This window comes from Rhinolophus sinicus, linkage group LG03 (assembly GCF_036562045.2).
Source record: "Rhinolophus sinicus isolate RSC01 linkage group LG03, ASM3656204v1, whole genome shotgun sequence".
NCBI lineage: Eukaryota > Metazoa > Chordata > Mammalia > Chiroptera > Rhinolophidae > Rhinolophus > Rhinolophus sinicus.
The window spans coordinates 113,644,803-113,663,161 of NC_133753.1; the positions used below are offsets into that span (position 1 = coordinate 113,644,803).

General features: G+C 35.3%; 1 long non-coding RNA gene across 1 annotated transcript in view; it reads right to left on the reverse strand.

Moving 5' to 3' along the window:
- The window catches only part of LOC141570392 (uncharacterized), a 42,789-nt gene that overhangs the window by 11,681 nt on the left and 12,749 nt on the right, over window positions 1-18,359 (reverse strand). The gene's annotated exons all lie outside the window — the stretch shown is intronic.

The window sequence follows — 18,359 nt, forward strand, 5'->3', positions numbered from 1 at the left end:
AGAGGAATGATCCTATGGGAAAACTGGCAAGAAAATATGAACAGAGGCTTCGTAGCATAAAAAATATTAATTGTTAACAAAGTAAACACAAAGACCTTTCCCTTCATTCACAATTAAATAATTTGCAAATAAAAATTATCACAACTGCATAAGCTGGGGGTATTACTATTACTCCCACTTTCAGATAGACTGCCAATTATTCTATAATAGTGCCATTTTCCTTACAGGCCTCTATGCTGCACTGATTTATAATGCTATTGCTGTTAGTCAGTAAATTCCCTCATATGTATTAGACTGTTTCTGAGTTCTCAGTTCCATTGGTCAGTTTGTCTATTCCTGAACAAATGCCTTGATGTCTTAATTACTATTGCTTCATGATATCTTGATATCTGATAAACAAAGTTCCTCCATGTTAGTTGTCTTCAGAAGTTTTTCAACTATTTAGGGGATTTTGCACCAGAAATTCAGAGTTTTGTTTTGTTTTTCCTGTTCCATAGAGGAAAACACATAACAGGAATAGAAGAATACACACATATTTGTAGAGAATCAACATCTTTTAAAACTTAAATCTTCCTCTCCATGGATATGGAATAGCAATTCATTTATTTAGGTTCTGTAATTTTCCTCAGTAATGTTTTATAATTTTCTCTGTAACTTCCTAAAATATCCTTTGTTAGAATTATTTCAGTTACATTAGATTTTCATTTCTAACTACCTCTTTCTCATGCATAAAAAAATTAACTCTTTGGGTAGAGTTGCAGGAAAAAAGATCACACACTTAAAAATTGTAAGAACTGGATTAAGTGAATGCAAGGAGGAATATGCTCAACAGTTAACATGCGAAAATGACAGCCTTTATTTATATATATCTGAGTATATCTAAGACCTGTCACCCATCCATCAACCTCATTTCCAAAAATTGCTTAGTGATCCACTGGAAAAGAGTTTACTTGTTTATCCTCAAGTAAATTTCGAAAGAGTAGGCTGGCAGTATTCACTTGAAAAGAAGTCAGATGTACGGTTGAAAGGAAACGGAACCAAGTAATTCAAAGGAGATTTGGCATTAAGGGTCTATAAAAGAGTAATTATAACTGTTCAGAGAAGTAAAATATTAAGACTTTTTTTTTGGTAGTTGAGTTTTTAACTTTTAGAATCATATGATTGAAGGATTCAATCTGTTGATTGAAGGAAATTATTTCCTCCTCAGTAGCACTTAAATATCATGAATAATTGTCCCAATTCATTTCTTTGTAAAAATATTCACATTCCAAATTTGCACATGATATTACTGTGAACAGTAAAAGGAGAGAGTCTAAGAAAGAATGTGTTTTTTTAAAAAACGATTCAACACAACTTCTGTTTGCTCCCTTAAATTCTACTGGCAATTCCTGCTGTCTTACATGCTATCTCTCTCCTTTCTAGCCATTCTCACTTTCTCTTACTGCTCATGTTAATTGAGAAATTCTATTAAATGCCTACTCAATAGCACTATGCTAAGGACATATAAGAATAACATGTTATAATAAAACCACACAAAGGACCTTAAAATATGTTTTGTGGAAGTAAGAGATATCAATATGAGATAATTAGTATATGCATAAGTATGCTAAATATAAATAAGCATAATCAATAAGTTCCAAAACACAAGCACTGGAAAACAAAGCAAGAGAAAAACTTAGAGCTTCCCAGAGAGTCCTATGAAATGTAAACTGAACAGAAATAAAAAGGAGAATATATTCCTATTTTCATAAAGTCCAGTGCTTATAATACTGGATTCTCTGGTCTATCCCAGTTTATTTCAGGCTTGAGTACCTGCTTCAGAGAGCTAAGGAATAAGTGTGAAGGACTCAGAAGAACATCATCACCTCTTTTCATCCCTCCTTCAGTGAAAGGGAATGGCCTATTCAGTTATTTGGTCCAACATTTAGTTTGCATTTGCAAGAAAGAAAATGATCATTCCCCATTGCTTACAAGTGTGTGGTTTCTATGTCACGCCTAAGCTTCTGGACTACATATTATTCATTATTTACATATGCCCAAGTTAGGCAAAGCTATTCCTCTGAGTTAAATCAAACTTGCCAGAGGATACTCCAGCCGTAAGAAAGTCTAGCGTGGTAAAGGTCTTTGTTTTGTTCATTGGATGATGTTTCACACATGGTTGGCACTCAATAAGGATTTGTTGAATAAACATTAGTTTATTTAGACCTATCATGGGAAATATTTAACATATCATATTAGGAAAACCATATGAGAGGGATAATAGTAACGGTGAACACATGGTTATGATACATGTATCATAATCATTTAGGGCAAGGTCAGTAAGTGATGCTTTTGTGTTTTATGATTCTTTGGATTTTTGACAAACTTTTCCCTGGTTTGTCAGCTTTCTAAACCAGGGTAAAACATTGTAAAATAATATATTTCAAATAGATAAACATAGTAATTTCTCCACATGATTATTCAATATTGAGGGAAATTATTCTAAAGTGAACAAACTTGGACAATTATACAAGTACCATTTTATAGGTTGAAAATGAGCAAGGAATGTGATAATGTTATTTATTTACTTATTTTCTTTAAACAAGACAAAAGATAAGTAAACTGATGTTAACATTATCAGATCTCCTTCCATGCCGTCCACATGCAACATGAAAGTGGTTTGTAAGGTTGAGAGGCAAGTAAAATTTCAACTTTATGGACAATCTTCATTCTAGTACTAACATACAGTGTCAATCTTGACCTTCAAAGATCTGTGCTATAGAAGTTAATTTCAACTTCAGCTTCTGTTCACACTTAATAGTGATTATAATATTTAAATGCCAAAAGTTGTTTTAACAGCGCAATTGTTAGAATTTAGGGATGTCCATGAATCAGAGGAAAGAAGGGGGCTTCTGTGACGAGGGATTTACCCTAAACACAGCCCTGGCCCCTCCAGTTTATTAATCACTCTGCCCTACAAAAAGACGAGTGATCTACCTGATTGGCACAAACTGAGCATGAATGACCCTTTTAGCTCTTCTCCCTCTTGAGAGATTTCATCCTCAGCACCACCAGAGATGGTTGGGAACATATTAGTTTCCTGAGACTGTTATAACAAATTGTTTCAAATTTCATGATTTAAAAACAACAGAAATGTGTACTCTCTCCATTTAGGAAGCCAGAATTCCAAATTCAGATTCACTGGGCCGAGATCAAGGTGTCAGCAGGGCCACACTCCCTCAGGAGGCTCTAAGGGAGAATCTGTTCCTTGCTTCACTCCAATCTCTGCCTTTGTGGTCACACTGCCTTCTCCTCTTCTGTCTGTCTTATCTCTCTCTGCCTCTTGTAAGGATACTTCTAATAGCATGTAGGCCCATTTTGATAACCAGGAAAATCTCCTCATCTCAAGATCCTTAACTTAATCACATCTGTAACAACTTTACCAGTTAACTTTCACAGGTGCCAGGAATTAGGACCTGATATCGTTGATGGCCATTATTCAGTCCACTACAGGGAGAAAGCCTGCCCTGTTCAGTCTGAGCATGACAGACCAGAATTCTCCCAATTTCTAACCCATTTGGCCCACAGACTAAGTGACATCCTCCAACTGAATCTCTGTTCATAATAAAGCTGCTAGTTTGACCTCCCACTCTGTCCTACTTCTCAACATATTTAGGACATGGGCTGGGAATAAGAGTGCTATGTATTGGGGGCCTCCTGGAAACTTAGTGGGAGAAATGAGATTAAAATAATGGCATAGCTAATCAAAGGCTGACTACTTGAGAAACCCCCTTGTACTATGTGCCACTATGAAGAAGCAGAGAAGCAACAACAACAGAAGAAAAAGAGGGAAGGCGAGGCAGAGCATAGAGATCTAGATGTAATTGAGCCACTGTATGCACCTTCATTATGCACAGTGGAGTATCTACATATGGCACCTGAAAAATATCACTGAATTAATAATTTAGATCATGATTATGCCTCTAATTTCCTACCGCATCCTACTAAATAGACATTGTAATGAAAAGCATATTTTATTTACAATTATAGTTTACAAACCCAAATATAAACTGACAGTAATGAGAAGCTGGTGTCACTAAATCCATTTCAATGTAAATTGCCACATTTAAAATATTCTGAAAGCAGGAAGGGCAGTTAATGAACCTGGTACTGATCTCCTTGTCAGAAATGTCTGGCTTAAACCGTGATCTTCTGTTTCCGACTGGATGATGATCACCTCCTCATCATTTAAGTGTTTATTGTTTCTCCTCATGATACTTAAATTATAACAGCTCTTCTTCCCTCCCCCACTTCCAGCTATCAGTAAACCTGGATTGAATTAAAAAGGAACAACTCTTTGGCTATAAACACAAATCTGCCTCCCAAGCAAGAGCTCACTTGCTGTGCATATGGCAGAGAAGCCGATGATGTAACAAGGGTAATTATAACCTGAGTTGGCTAGTGTCATTGCAGAGAAGGGCCTGTCAGCATTTCACTGTGAATAATAATACCACTGCCTCTGCTGATACGAATCGCCAAGTGTTGGGTTCTCACACGGCTTTCAGTCTATGAATGCAACTTTTAATTGAAGACTCTGCTGCAAAATGCTATCCTTGCTACAACCCTGGTATTATAATATGCAGTCTTTTTTCTCCCTTGTGGTTGCCACTCTAGAATTGGGAGCTCCTCGTGGACTTAAGAAAGGAGCCATGAAAAGCAAGATTCAAAGTGAAGGTGGGAAAGTGAAAAAAGCAAGTTTATTCAACAGCTCTTTTTTTTTTCTCTCTTTGTTATTGCTACCCTGAAAAATGTGTTCTCTTGGTGGCATTTTAGTTTGTGTTACTAAGACCTACAACGATCTGATGAAAAATTCATAGAAACTAAAGAAAATAATAAAGAGGTCCATGCTCACCTTTGAAGTCATATGGAAAATGAATGATTTGGGAAAAATTGTTGCAATTCCTATCACATGTAAAGTCCTCATCTTCTGAATATGTAAAGAACCCTTAGAACTTGATTAAATAAATACCAACAACCCTATAAAAAATTGGGCAACAAACATGAACAGACATTTAGTTAATGCAAATAAATATAAATGTAAAGAAGCTCAACCTCATCATAATAAGAGAAATGCGAATTAAAATTGCACTGAGGTGCCTTTTCTCACCTTTCAGATTGGCAAAAATCCCAAAGTCGGGCAATACATTCTGTTTGTGAGGATGTGAGAAAATCTCATAAATTGCTGATGAGAGTGCAAAATGGTCCAAACCCTATACTGAGTGTATTAGTTTTCTAGAGCTGTTGTAACAAATGACCACAACTTTAGAGGCTTAAAACAAGGCAAATGTATTCTTTATAGTTCTGTAGATAAGGTGTCCCACACAGATCTCCCAGGGCTAAAATCAACTGTCAGCAGGGCTGTGTTCCTTGTTGGAGACTCCAGGGGAGAATCCATTTCTTTGAAGTTCTAGAGCTAAAGTCACCATTTTCTTGCTCGTTTAAGTTGTTGGCAAAATACGGTTCCTTGTGACTGTCAGCTAAAGGCCAGCTTGTATGGCTATCTACATTCTTTGGCTAATGAGCTACTTCTTCCATCTTCAAAGTCGTAATAGCAGGTCAAATCCATCGCATATCACATCTCTCTCACAAACTCATCTGCCTCCTTCTTCCACTTTTAAGAATGCATGATTATATTGTGCCTAGATAATCCAAGATAACTTCTCCATCTCAAGATTCTGAGCTTAATCACATCTTCAAAGTACCTTTTGATGTGTAGAAGACAACATACTAAAATATAACCAAGAATTAGGATATGGACTTTTTTCTTCATCTTTTCTCAGCTTTATTGTGATATAATTGATAAATTGTAAAATATTTAATGTGATGATTTGATATATTTATACATTGTGATGGGATACTCCCGGGATGTGAACATCTTTGAGGGGCAATTATTCTGATTACCACAGAGGGCCATTTATCAGCGTCTACTTTGTTACAAATGTATTTATCCTTGACTCAGTAATCCCACTTCTGGAAATGTGTTTTACATAGAACACTGAACCAAAAAAAAAAAAAAAAAAAAAGCCTCTGTACCAACTTATTCTTTGTAGTGTAGTTAGTTATACCAAAAAAAAAATTATACATATATGTACACACACATATATATATATATATATATATATATATATATATATATATATACACATGTATACAGTATGCACATACATACATATGAAGGCCTAAGCTAGGCATTTCTTACAAGGATATCATACTGAAGGTAGCATACTATATATATACACACACACAGATATACACATATTATATAAATTGACTTTTTATATTATACATATATACACATACATACATATTATATAAACTTGCTTTTTCCACTTACTAATATATTCTGGAGATCTTTCTGTAACAATACAAAGTTTATTCATACTATTTTTATAGCTGGGTTAAGAGGATATATCATAATTTAATCAGTTCTCTATTTGTAAACACTTGGGAGATATATATATATATATATATATGTGTGTGTTTGGGAGATACATATATATATGTGTATATATATATATATATATATATACATATATATATATATGTATATATATATATGTGTGTATGTGTATATATCTGTGTGTATGTGTATGTATGTGTATATATCTCCAAAAAAATGTATACACATTTTAAGAAAGGAAAAAACTGTATTAAAATTATACTGATGGTAACCACTTTGAGCACCTCTTGTAATTGCAAAAGTCAAACATGACTTGTATTCATCTTTTATTATTGGTATATATTCAGTACTGGTATTACAATTTTAACACAGTTTTTTCCTTTCTTAAAATGTGTATACATTATTGTCACCGTCTGTATATATACATGCACTGTACTTATGGTTTATAAAAAACATATAAGTGTAGTGTATTACATATAGATTGCATTTATAGTTATTAATAAATAACAGAACATGAAATAAGAAACTAATAGAAGTGAGATCACCCATAGGGCATAGATGAGCAAAAAATGCTAAGACCAAGACAAGAGTGGAAATATGATTTCTAATTGACCATTTTTAATATAATTTGATATTCAAACCCTGTGGTTGAATTACACAAAAGTATAACATTAAAGTAAAAAATTTTATATAAAAAACTAACTTTCAAAAAAGCCACTGGAAATGGGAGAATAAAATATTGTTTTGCTCCAGAATGGCTTTTTATTTTTTAATTTAGGCGTTAGAATGCATCTTATATAAGTTAGTGGGCAATAAGAATACCAATTGACATGGAGGTTTGTACAATATTAACGTTAGGGAAAAATGGTCAAATATAGAATAATTTCTTTTATTTTAGAATTTTTTTTGTAGCATTGAGGATACTGTGAATTTAAAATCAAACATATTTGCACAATAAATGTAAGTGTTTGGCCATTGATGGTTTTTTTCCCTTTCTGACATGCTTTATTCTAAATTACATTTTTTGTAAGAAGGTAAATGTCATTAATTACAAATTAAACATTTCAGCCTGGCATGAGCTTTCCAGTCTCTGCAAAGCATAAAAAAAGCATGTGGACCAAAGAACAGTCGTTCTGGACCCAGGGCGAGTACTGGGGTGAGAACCCTAAATAAACACCTCCAGTTTTGTCAGAATCTACGCTCCAAAATACACCAGGATAAAATACAAACTACTAAAACTTCCAACTTCAATGGTGCCATCTGAAACTACTTCAAAGGGGTGCAGCATTTTTTTATTACCTTGTTTTCCTACAAACATTCAAAGGACAGAGCTTACATGAATGCATATGTGTTCTTAGTCATTTTTTTGTCCCTCAGTGATGTGGTAAAACTCCAGAATACATCACAGTCTTAACACAATTGAGAGTATTGTCTAAGGGTGGTAGAATTGCATGATTTTGATTTTCTTCTTTGCAGATATGCGTTCCAAAGAAACATGTGTTCATTTATGATCAGAAAGAAGAATATATGTTATTTAAATGTCCCTTATAAATGTCTCACTCTATGTTTGTATAAAATTTTCTTACCCTATAATAATAATTTAGAAACCTACCAAATGTTTATCCAACAATCATGCCCATCACGTTTATGATATCCAGTTTCCCGACCTGATTCTGTCCCTTCTCATTATCCTCATCACGATGCTGCCTGCACTGCCTTGCTCTCAACATTCAAGAATATCCTTCAAAAATGAAGTTGAAAAAGAGGGTGGTGAGGAGAGAGAGTAAAAAAAATAAGGGAGAGGAGAACAACTACTTTTCTGTGAGCAGCACATGCTACAAAACGAAAATGTCCCCCAGAGGTAAAAGAAGAGGGCAAAATCACGTGATCGATTATAGTTTGTTATCAGAATATGTCTTATGGTTTGCAACATATCATCTATGTGTACTTATTTATTTCTTTATTGATTGAGTATAAAACCAGCCCTCTGGGCATAAGGAACAAAAGTTCCTATCAAGGATTCTGCTTAGCATCAGCCTGGATGCTCAGGTGTCTCCTTTGTTTATAAGTCAGAAAAGCACCCTTGTCGCATGGCATTTTCTTTCCTTGTATCAAAAAATATAATTTAATGCAGGTTGTTTAAACCATCTGTCTTCATAGGATAGCATTAGAACATGTTGCTATAATAAAAAAAAATACCCCCGCAAAAAAAAGAAAAGCACCTCCTGTCATCACCCTATAAATTATGACTAAACATCACCCTCAAATAGTCTCTTTGTCATATGCTACCACTTCTTACTGAGATTTGATGATGCTCCCCCCACCCCCAATCCCAGCAAGAGACCTGTAGACAGAGCACAGCACAGTGTGAAAAATGGAGTTGGGGAATCAGACTCGGATTCAGATTCCACTCCTTCAGTTAGCTCTGGAGTCAGATAGCGACTTAATACCTTGATCTGCAGCATCGGGAGAAGTCTGATTGCCTCACAGCACTGTTTTCGGGCCTTGAAGAGACAACAAATGTAAAGTACCTAACAGTGTTTGACATTCGAAAAAGATCCCTTGCCCTCACTTGCAGCCTTGGGACTCTTAGAAAATTCACATGAACCCAGCAGGAAACATGGAATGCATTTTTAAGAAGTACCTGCCACTACAGAAAGAAATTTGCCACTGTTCACGTCAAAGCAAGAAATGAAACTAATGTATTTTCGGTGGAGAAGTACACTATTTATCCCCATAACCTCAACTGCTCTGGAATTCAAATTTGTATTGGTAGCTAGGCAAAGCCTGCGTGTTGATAGCCTAGGCAGCCCTTGAGTGGGTTGCTACAGCTCCTGAGGAAGATTTAGGCATATATAAGGTGGCCATACTTGTACAAAGCCCAGTAGCGATTCCTCTAAGAACTTAAATAATGCTTGTCTGTAACCTACCCATGATTTAGAAGGGGAAAAAAAGGACCTATACACATATTTATACACATCTATATGCCTTTTTTATAAGCCTGTGATGACCTGGTTCATAAAAACAAATTACTGGTTTGCAAGTCTATCATTTTACTTAGCCTCAAATTTATGGACCTTGTTGGGATTCCAGATTAGACATCAGAGTGTGAAGACACTGTTCACAAAGTATCCTGTCATCCTAATGAAAAGAAAAAATGGCCAAGATGAGCTCCGTATGTAGTTCTTCTTGGACCTCGTTATAGCAAAGGGAACTAGAAATTAGAATTGGGATGGATGGGGGGAAAGAGACAAGCTATGTTTGTTGTCAACAATCCTTTTCAACTCAATTGTGTCTTTTGGGAAAACAAACAGAAAAACCTCATTAAGTCAATATGAATTTAGTCAAAATGCTTACCATTCTAAGTAGCTCTGATTCCCTAGCCAAATAAGTATCCTCCCGTTGTTTAAACAAAATATCAAATACCCCAAAGTGGTCCAGATAGTGATCCATGCTTTTCAATAGGTTATCCCTGTTGTCTCGAGTGGGATTTAGATAGTGAAAACAGAATACCAAACAGTGTAATCTCTATCTGCTCAGAATGTCCATCAGTTTACACACATGTGAATGCTTGCACACACACACACACACACACACACACACCCCTACAGAAACATTACACACACTGAGATTACTTGAGATTGCTTCACAAGTCAATCATATAATCAATAGCTGAAGATCAAAGTGTCAGAGATAAATGGAGAAAGCCAAGCTGAGGGAAGTCAGTTGCCATTGTGGTGGTCAGGAAGCCACAGAGAAATAACCGACTTTCATTCAGTTTGTGAAAATGGGAAAGAAAACTTATTTTTTACTAGAAACCCAAAAGTTATAAAACATGCAACCCCAACTTCATTCTGAATCAATCATCTGACAACCCCACTTTTACAGTTTTCTTTGAGGTAGATTTCACATTGTAAATCACACTAAAATCTGCTCTACCAAACTGCACCACACTCTCTGACTTATCCAGGGGGAAATTAGAATAAAGCCTGTCTTGTTACATTACTAAATCTACTTGAAACAAAACCTTTGTGAACTCAGGAAGGTCAGAAAGAAACAGGAAGTACAACAAAGGAAAGCTTGAGTGAATTTTCCTGAACTTCAGAGGCACTTCAATTTGGTTTATAATTACCCTGGGGAAAGAAGAGCAAATAAATTTTGATTTAGCCACTCCGTCAAGACTATAAATAGATCTTCACAGCACAAAGTCAACTACAAGTGCACATGATTTGGACACAATTTGCTCGTGCCTGTGACCAGCTCCACGTCTGGACTGCAGCAGACACAGAAAAGAGCTGAATGGAGTGTAACTTTTACCCAAGCTACCCACAGTTCTGTTCATTTTTTGCCTTTAATTAGCTGCATAGAACTGGTTTCAATCACAAGCAAGCCTGAAAATCCAGAATTTTGTTTTGCTGTTGTTGCTTTCTTCTGCTCTGTTTTATAAAACAGCAAAACTTTGAGGACTAGTTCCAGGCATTCAACTATACATTAGAGATACAGGCTATGTAAGAGGAGTCCCTGCCCTTAGGAAATGTACCAACTACTAGGGGAGCTGAGAAGGCTGTTTTTCAAGTGTTAAATTAGAAGTAAAGCCAATCCTTGGAAGGCTTTTGTGGGACACCTCACACAGATGTCACTTTTACCCAAGACACCCACTGATGGACCCCTAAAAAGTCTGATTCACTGTTTTGCTCTTGTTTATAGCTTTAATGCACTAATTTTATGAGAAAATAGTTGAAAAGTCCCCGAAACTTTATTTGGTGAATATAGAATGAATATATTATAGTATTACTACTACAAGAAAGTCAAGGCACAGTGTAGGAGTATGCACTGGATTTATTTTTAACTTTGTTGTTGTTGTTGTTTTGCTTTTTTTTTTTTTAATCCTGACTTTCAAATCAATAGAAGCATCTGTAGAGTTACTTTTCTATCAGGAAGAAAAAAGACTAGTTGCAACTATAACTAAATGTTTCTGATTTCCCTTAGGCAAATTTGAGATAACTCAGTTTACCCATGGCCAAATTACAATGTGTTTAAAACACAGAGAAAACATCTATATTTGGCAACAGAAGTGGCAAATTTTTACAAAGATTAATGAATTAAATTTTCTATAAATGTTTACAATGTTGAGAGAAAATGAATAAATAGTATTTTTCATTTTTATTTTATGTGATGCCCCAATTAAGAAATAACTTCTTCACTATGGGATATTGTTAAATTATTGAGATTTCTCATTTTTCACTACCAAGGCCTTTATTATACTGGTGGTTTTGGGTTGTTATTTGGCTATTGAGTTACTTTAATCCACTCTATGAGCTGTTTCCTGAGGCAGGTAATACGATATATATGATGTTACAAGAGAAACATATTCTCTATATATGCAAGCTAAGTTTACAAAGTTGATTTTTTTTTGTTCATTAATACTTTCTTAAAGTAAATGCTAGGGACTAGCCTAGAGTTTCACAGTTCCATAGTGTTCTGTTGTTAACAGTTCTTTGTTTAAGCTGTCATGTTTTCCTGAATCATGGAAAATAAGTGTAGATAGGTTTGTTATTAGATTTATCAAATGCCTTGCTCATCCTATATAAAACATCCGTAACCTCAAAGGAAGCGTTACAAGCTGAGGAAGGAAACCTTGCAATGGGGGTGTTTGGCTCTCTTGTAATACTTTCTAGAATTCAAATGTAAGTGTAGATTTTGAGGTCTTAATCTTGAGAAACAAAGTGATTTTTTTTCTCTGCTATTTAAGAATAATATTTTACCACCTGTAACTACTGTATGCTTGCTAACATAATTATAATAATTAAAGTCTATTGAATACTTATTAGCTGCCAGGTCTGTGACCAAATATATTATAGGCATTGGTTTTCATTACAGGCATTCTTTTCATTGAATCTTCACAACTTAGCAAGATAAGAACTGTTACTAACCTCATTTTACAGTTGAAGAAAGTGAAGTTTAAAGAGGTTAAGTAACTTGCCACAAAATCACACAACCAATAAATGGCAAAGCATTTATTGGAACCTTTGGTTGGTTGATTTGGGGCCTGTGTTCTTAACTTCCCATGATATTCTGCTTAAGAAAATAATGCCTAACTGAACAAACTAATGGAAAAAAGACTATACCTGCCAAACAAGAAATCGTTAAAGTTAAATTCACACTGTAAGTAAACTTTCAGAAGAAAAAGTAGCTACTATGTTTTCTTGTATACTTTACCAATATTCTATCTTTTGCCAATAGTTTGATATGTCTCAAAAAATGGGAAGGGAAGCATTTGAGGTGTTGGGGATAATCCCGAATTTGAAAATCTACCCATTTCTATGCAAATTAATCTTGAATTTTAATATATTTTGAATTGTTGGACCAAGTTTTGCCTATGTATTTTCCAATGCAAAGTACATATTTGCATGTATGTTAGCAAGTAATGCTCTAATTCTAAGATTTATATAGTCAAAGCTATTTGCAAATATGCATTGCTAGCCAGGCATCTTTAACAATTTTGTATTGTGTAACATTTGATACCTATAAAGGAATATAGGTAGTAAGTATATAGACTGCAAAGGATAAAATTAAAATCAACACCAGTGATGCCACTAGCAAACTCAAGACGTACAGCATTGCTAACATCTGCGATATCACTTTCATTATGCCTTTTCCAAATCCCGACCCCCAAACAGGTAACTACCATCCTGAATTTGGTTTATGATTTGTCTTGCCTTTTTTTATTGAAGTATAAATGACATATAGTGGTATATCCGTTTCAGGTGCATAACATAATGATTCAATATTTGTGTATGTTGCAAAATGGTCACCACAATAAGATGGAGTTAACATCTGTCACCACACGTAGTTACAATTTTTTTATGTATGATAAGAACTTTTATAACTTGCTCTCTTAGCAATTTTTAAATATGTAGTATAGTATTATTAATTATAGTCACCATGCTGTCCATTATATCTCAGTGGTTTATTTATTTTATAACCGGAAATGGGTATCTTTTGATCTCCTTCACCCATTTTACCCATTTCCTGCCTCTGGCAACCATCAATCTGTTCTATATAGCTATGAGCTTGTTTTTTTATTGTTATTTTTTATATTTGTTTGTTTTTAGATCCTACCTATAAGTGAGATTATACAGTATTTTCCTTCTTTGTCTGACTTATTTCACTTAGCATAATGCCCTCAATGTCCATCCATGTTGTTGTAAATGGCAAGATTTCCTTCCTTTTTATGGTGGAATAATATTATATGTACCACATTTTCTTTATCCATTTATCCATCAATGGACACTTAGGTTGTTTTCATATCTTGGCTATTATAAATAATGGTGCAATGAACATGGGTGTGCATATATCTTTCGAGTTAGTGTTTTTGTTTTCTTTAGATAAATATAGCAGGTCCTCGAATAATGTTTATTCAATGTTATCTCCTTATAACATTGATGAGATGCTGTGAGAACTTGTCTGTATCTTTAGCCTATGGTAAAATTGGTTTCATCATATGTTGTTTCTTTGCATTTCTAAGAACCTAATGACGGCATTAAGTGAGAACTTACTATACCCAGAAATGGAATTGCTGGGTCATATGGTAGTTTCATTTTTTGAGGAACCTCCATACTGTTTTCCATAGTTGCTGCACCAATTTACATTCCCACCGTTAGTGCATGAGGGTTCCCTCTTTTCCACATCCTTACCAACTCTTGTTATTTCTTGTCTTTTTGATAATAGTCATTCTAACAGAGGTGAGGTGAGATCTCATTGTGGTTTTAATTGCATTTCCCTGGTGATTAGTGATGTTGAGCATCTTTTCATGTACCTGTTGGCCATCTGTATGTCATCTTTGGAAAAACATCTATTCAGATCTTCTGTGTACTTTTTAATCAGATTTTTTGGGGTTGTTCTTTTGCTATTGAGTTGTATGAGTTCATTATATATTTTGGATATTAACCCCTTATCAGATATAATGATTTGCAAATATTTTCTCCCAGTTAGTAGTTTGTCTTTTCATTCTGTTGAAAGATGGTTTCCTTTGCTGTGCAGAAGCTCTTTAGTTCCATGTAGTCCTACTTGTTTATTTTTGCTTCTGTTGCCTTTGCCTTTACCCTTTTTAAGAAGAAAATTAGCAATGTGTGTATATTCCTAAACAATACATTACTTAGTTTTGCTAACCTTTGAGCTTTCTAGAAATGGTACCCCAATATGTACATAGGTCATCTGTGTGGACTTGTTTATTCATTCACCGTTGTTTCCTAGATGTATTCTTATCATTGAATGTAACCGTGTTTCATTTGTTTTCATGGCAATATAATATTCCCTTTTATGATTACATCCCTATTTATCAATTCTTTTAGTGATAGGTATTTGTTTCCTTTTTTTTTTTTTTTTTGCTTTAACAAACGGTATCCCTGTGGACATAATTGTACGTGTGTCCTGTGTTAGTTCATGTGGGCTGCTATTACAGAATACGATGACTTATAAACAACAGAGATTTATTTCTCACAGTTCTGGAGGCTGAAAGTCCAAGATCAGGGTGCCAGCGTGGTCAAGTTCTGGTGAGGACGTTGGTGTGGGTTGCAGACTGCTAACTTCTTGCTGTGTCCTCACCTGGTGGAGAAAGCAAGGGTGCTCTTGGGGTCTCTTTCATAAGGACACTGATCCCATGGATGAGGGTTCTGCCTTCAGGATCTACTTGCTGCCCAAAGGCCCCACCTTTAAATACCATCACCCTGGGAATTAGGTTTCCACATATGAATTGGGGGGAGGAGCACAGACATTCATTCTATGCACAACTATCTCTTTCTAGAGCAACATTTAGAAGATACCAGTAGAAATCCAGTTTCCAAGCTAGGCTTATGAATGTCCTTTACTGTAGTAAATGCTTCCAAAGTTGCATTGTCCAATAAAAAATCATGTTCTCTCATTAAGAGTACATTTTTTTAGTGTACTTTATAGCCATGAATATTTGCAAGGAATGATTCAAACATAATACATGTCTATAATAGAGCTGAAGAATGCCAATAATATCATCTGAACTTTTGTAGCCTTTTTGACCAAATAAGAGAGCTAAAGTATTTCATTTGTTTAAAAGGCTGTTATAGTGTTAAACCCATGTGTGCTCAATAAGGAGTCTGTTGTCACATTCACTCTAACAAAAGGAGTGTAATCGACATTTTACATATACATATTTGTAGGTAATGGAAATATCATCCAAAACTGAAAAAGATAATACAAAAACAGTGGTGATGCCAGCTGGATTGTTTGCAGCTATAGTCTAACCTCTTCCTTTCTTGATATTAGGATTGGGTCTAGATTCAGCTATCCTTAGGAGAGGAAAGAACCTTAGTGAGTACGCAGTTCAGTGCTTTTAAGACCATGAAACTTCAATTATGTACATTTTTGAAATGAAACATTGATCTAATTGATTATATCATACATCGAAACACTTTTCATTGCAAATGAGAGAAAAGCCAAGCTACACCCAACTGCATGAAAGGCAAGGTATTGGGTCATGTTGCTTAAAAAGTCCTGGGTAAATCTAGCTTCATCAGTGCCTTGAGTCAGGGCATCAGACAATGCCACAGGACCTGATCTTTCTCCCTATTTTAGCCCAACTCATCCCTGTTGACTATCAGCACTATCCTATCCCAGGTTCAGGTCTACAGGAAAATGGGCACCCATTTCTCTCAGTGATCCCTGCCCAATGTCCTGTATTTCATTGACTCAGATTAGGTCATACACCCATCCCTGAGCCAGTCTCTGGCCAAGAGAATGCAAGATTCTGACTGGTCTTACCTCCCACTTCTGGTCAGGGAAGAAGTCAGTCTAATCCAAAACATTGAGCTGAGACTGGGGGAGAAGAGGATTCTCCAGGGCAATAAGTAGGTCTGCATCCCAGAAGAGTAATAAAGAGATACTGAGGGGCTGATGTTCACTTCAGTTTAAAAAATTTTTCTGATTCTGCAGAATTTCATTTCAGATTCTACATCTCATTCCTGATTATGTCTCTTTCTCTTTGCTTTCGGTGCAGCGATTCCATGTTTGTAAAGTTAAGGGGGATTGATTTGGGTACCAAGCACCAGCCTCCACAGTGTCGTTATAGATAAGTATATTCTGCACACTTTCATTCAGTGTAACCCACTACAGCGATCTGTGGTGTAGAAAGGAATCTGACATTCCTGAAATCTCCCTCCAGCAAGTCTGAAGGGAATAGTTATGTCATTCAGTTGGTTCAAAATGTCCCAAAGCAAGTTTGAAGCATTTTGCACTCAAGATTTCTCTTAGGTTAGCTTATAATTATCTCAGCTTTGATTTCAGTTTTCTTTCATCCTCATGAAATTCTGTTATCATTTCATGCCAGAGGAGCTCTCCCTCGCTGAGCATCCAAGCATTTTAGAATTTGACATTATACTGTGGCTAAAATGACTACCTACAAAAACAGTCTTCTCACACTGATACTTCCACTGGCTCATTCCCGTGAAACATATGAAACATATGCTCATTAGTTACAGGAACCAATTTAAATGATAATGTTTTCAAATGGCCAGCATCAAATAAACTTAGGGAGTAAACATCATTGCAACATGGTAAACAAGCTCTGAAGTGCAGCTGAGTGTGAAGGTGATTATCAAGGGACAGCATAGTGGGTACGGATAAAACCAATCTACTACCAGATAATAATGTAAATTTCTCATGCAGTTCACTCCATTACTTCTCCCTTAGTTCTGCTGCCACACTCTCCCCTGCAGGTTAAAAGCAAAACAAAACAAAACAGAAAACAAAATCCTGAGCTCTTGCTGGCAAGATCAATGATCATTAAAAGCAGGAAGAGGTATTTCACATGGAGGAGAATGGACACGAGGACGTGGTACGCAGACAGGTAGCTCTGTAAGGTATAAAGAGCGACACGAGTATTGTTACGCTATTGCTATTAAGTGTCTTCAAATTCAGAATATCACAGATTCATTACACAAACAAAAGCTACTATTCTAAACGTCACCAATGCAAGTTCATAAAAAAAAAAAATCTCATTCTTTATCTCCCAGTATTAAGCAAATTTTAAATAGTGCTATAATACTTCAACCATTACAGGAGAAACATTAATGCCAGGTAACATTTTGTAGGCACTAGGTTAAACACTCAGTATACCAGCAACACAGCAGACTTAGAATATTTGAGTTGGTGTGAAATGATAAGAAGGGAGTTTACCAGATTGACAAAGGGGAGGGAAGTGTTTCCAGCAGAAAACATTACGTGCAGAGACATGAAGATATATGACCCATTTTAAAAGTAGCAAGTTAAGGAGTAGGGGGATGGAGTATATTCATATCTTTGTTATTTCATTTCTATTTCTTTTAAAAAGAATATGATTGAGCATCTTTTTATAAGATGTCTGGCAATTTTTAAACACAGATTTTGAAGACTTTTTTATACTATGCTAATAGATTTGGATTATCCCGAGACTGAAACTTTTTGTGTCTGTAAAAGTTAAGTCTCGGTAAAATCTGGATGATAAAATGGAAAGGAAAATGACTAAATTAAATTTTACTATTCTTGTCATTTTTTTATTATGTTTTCTATCTATAGTCTTAATTACTATAGTAAGTTTACTCCTGAGGCATATTGAATAAAAATAATTTGGATGGGGAGTGAATCCTTCAAGCTTTAATATTAACCTACCCAAGAAAGAATGGAAGCTCTCACACATAGAGAACCAGTGATGGGAAAGGCATTGCCATATGTAGTTAACTACATAAACTCACTGAAATCAATATGTTTATCAATGAGTTCTCAAAAAAAAAAATGTATTTCTTCCTGTGAAATCAACCCCATCACTTGAACTTCTAAAAAAGCGGGTTGGGTTAAGAAAAGTGGTTAACTGTCATGTCATTCCTATATTCACATATTTATCACACCCTGA